We start from the raw sequence: 3,442 nt of genomic DNA, 5'->3' as shown, positions 1-3,442 counted from the left end.
GTTGGCTCAAAAGAACTTGGGGCAGAAGGACGCAGAGCTTTTGGAGAGAGAGATGAAGAAAAGGAGACAAAGGAAAACATTCTTGCAGCCTATTCCTGAGACAGTTGAGCTTGGGGATGCAGCTGAAGCAAGTAAGTGGTGCCTACACTTGTGGTGGTCCTTTTTCACCACTTGCTTGCCCTTTGCATAGTGTTGCAATCAGACTGGGGAGCTGTTCAGCTTGCATCTGAGTGGAAGCTTGCTTGGGATTTAATTCTGTTTCCCAAAGAAAAATACAGAGGCATGAAGTGTCTTGCCCATGGCCTCACTGAGTCAGTAACAGAATATCAGCTTCCCCCCTTTACCTCTAAAGTCCTTCAGAGTAGAAAATTCTGTCTTGCAAAGTACACTAAGGTTTCAGACTCTCCTGGAGAGCAGCTTCCAGGGAAGGGGAGTCCAAAACAATGCTTTTCAACCAGGCTGCAACCTGAAAGAAACAAAATTCAGCTCCTTCTAATGAAAACATCAGAGATCCTTCTCCTGCCACTCCCTGCTGAGGAGCTGGCACTGTAGGGCTGTGCTGAAGCCCCAGCCAGGGCTAATGTTGCAGCCCCAGGAGCAGCAGCGTTCCCAACTGGATCCTGGCTGAGGGGCTCTGCCTGCAGGGCTGTGAGCGCTGCCCGAGGGCGGCAGCGGGGCCCTGAGGAGGCAGCACTCAGCCCGAGGGCAGCACACAGGGTTATCTGCACTTTCCTTTGGCAACTGCCCCTGCCAGCCTCTGGAACAGGAGAACAAAGGCAAAGCAATACTGGGTTTCCTTGTTTCTTAGGGGAAGCATCACTGCAATTTGGTTTTAAGCTAGAATAAGGTAGATTTTTTTTTATAATGAAAAGGATGAAAAGCTGGAAGGTTTTCCCAGAGAAGCTGTTGGTCCATCCTTGAAGGTGTTCAAGGCCAGCTTACATGGGGCTCTGAGGAACCTGATCAGGATGAAGATGTCACTGCTCACAGGGGTTGGACTAGATGATGCTTAAAGGTGCCTTCCTACCCAAACTCTTCTAAGATTCTGTGATCATTGTCCCATGTTAGTGTTATACTTGGTATACAGTGGTATTTCGTTGTTATACTTGAAGTTCTTTTGGGTAACAAGCAGATGTTACCCAGCTCCAGCAAGTTTTCTGGTCCTTTCCATCATCACCTGTCCAGCACTCTCCCCTTACAAGCTCCTCTTGGGTCCCTGCAGCCTTTAGCCTACCACCTGTTGATGGCACAGCTTCTAGAGGGCAGAGAAAACACCCTGGTAGTGCCTTGAAGGAGAAGGTCTTGAGGAAGCAGGACAATGTGTCCTTACTGCCCAGTACACCCATCATCCATGGGGATGGCAGCTTCCCATGCAGCTCCTCAGGTAAGCCTGCTCCATGGCAGCTTCTCCCACTTGGGTTTTTCCTTGCACAAGGAGCACAAACTGCCTCCTGCCTCAGCCAGCACTGCTGGGATCTTGGCTCTATAGTCTATCCTGAGAGTGAACAGCAAATATACTTTTGAGTTACTCCAGCTTGGAAGTACTGGAGCAGTTGGTTCTTAGAGATCCATTGGAAAGCTGAACTGAATAAAGTCGTGGTAAAGGCCTAATCTCTGGCTTTTGCCCAGCCTGAGAGTCCAAACTACAGCACTGGTGCCAGGAGGCAGCTGGGACTGCAGGGATGAGCTGCAGGGCAGTCTGCTGCTGTGCTCACTGTGCTCCTATGAGAACCACCACGATCAGTTGTTCACTCACCATCTGGGCCCTGTGCCTGTGCTTCTGTCCAGTTCTGCAGCCAGCTGTTCTGCTGGGCTGTTCCTTGCTGTTCCAGCAAGGGCTGTCTCTGCAGGGCAGTCAGGGGCTTGGTGCAGTAATGCTGCTGCTGTTCCCAGAAGTGCCCGATGGCTCCTCGCTGCCACCATCCCACAGCCTGCAGTGCCAAGAGGAAACAAGCAGTGCCTCCTGTGTCAGCCAGCAAATACAGCACCCCTGTGCAGCAGATGGCAGCCAGGAGGGGCTGCCTGCTGCTCCCAGGCTGTTTGCTGCCTGCAGCAAATAGACAGCAGAGAGTCCCTAGTGGCTCTTGTCCCTCCTTTGTGGGTAGCCTGCCTGTGCTGTGATCCCAAGTAGGGTGAGATAAGAAGAAGGGAGCTAGGAGTGATAGCTGAATGCTCTTCTCTAGTGATGCTACTTCCTTGTTCAGAATTGACCAGAACTAGCCTGACATGGCTCTCCATTCACAGTGAATCTAGATGTGTGTGTCTACATCACTGATGTCAGTGGCTGGGGTACCTCAGTGACATCCAGATTAGCTCCCTTCTGAATATATTTTGAAGTTATCATTCCTCCATACTTTGTGAGAACATGCAAGGTAGCACAAAAACCCTACAGAGTCCAGAGCAGTTCATCTAGATTCTGTGCAATATTTATACTCCATCATTTTAAACATCTAAAATGTTTTCATCTACACATTAGAAAATCAGCTTTTGAGTGCATGACATGAAATTTTTGATTGACAGTGCTTTTGATGACAAATGGGTTTCATAAGGAATGCATTTATCATCAGATTTTTCTCATACCTTCTAAAATTTTTTTCCTTACCAAAAAGTTCAATTAAGGCAAACCCAGGTCAACTGATTAACAAGAGAGTGCATCTGCCAACAATGTGGATCTGTATTTGCATATTTTTATCCTCAGAGTGTGTTTGGAAGGCTTTTTTATCAACTGTCTAGTCTGGAAATTCCATTTTTACACAAGAGAAAGCTTAGAAACTGCTGAGTTTGCAAACACGTCCATTAGATGGCAAATAAATTTCACCTCAGCATTCTTGAAATACAGGCAGTGTGTACCTCTGAAAAAGGTTCATGAAGCTTGGAAAGAACAAGATCAATAAAGTACTCCCTTCCCAATAGCAGGCTAAAATGTGTGTGCACTCAGCTGCCTCTGTCTAGAATATTTGCAGTCAATGGGAACAGAGGCGCTCTCAGGTGGGAAGGGTCAGGTGTGGCTGTTCCCTGGCAGCTGCTCCAGGGGGATTGAGCCGGGCCCAGCAGGGCTGGGTTGTTCACTCTTGGCTTGGTGCTGTCTCCAGGCAGCTGCAGGGCTCTCCCCAGGGAGTTGCAGAGTGCCCCTGTCCTCAGGGCTGGGGGCAATCAGGGCGCTGAGACAAGAGGGGCACCTGAGGGGTTCCCTCGTGGGCAGCCCGTGCTGCTGGTCAGCGCTGCCTCAAAGGGAGCGGGAGCTCTGTGGCCGCAGGAACTGCTGCTGGCTGTGGCACCTGTGACACTCGGAAGCTGGCGCTGCAGGGGCAATTGTCAGCTTCAGCCTGGAGCTGGGCCCGGCTGGGGGAGGCTGGGAGCAAGCAAGGAGCCCCAGGAGCCAGAGAGCAGGGAAGCCTCTGAGCCAGTGCCAGTTTGTGCCACATGGAGCCCTGGCTGGGAG

This window comes from Melospiza georgiana, chromosome 30 (assembly GCF_028018845.1).
Source record: "Melospiza georgiana isolate bMelGeo1 chromosome 30, bMelGeo1.pri, whole genome shotgun sequence".
Taxonomy (NCBI): domain Eukaryota; kingdom Metazoa; phylum Chordata; class Aves; order Passeriformes; family Passerellidae; genus Melospiza; species Melospiza georgiana.
This window is presented reverse-complemented; position numbering follows the sequence as displayed.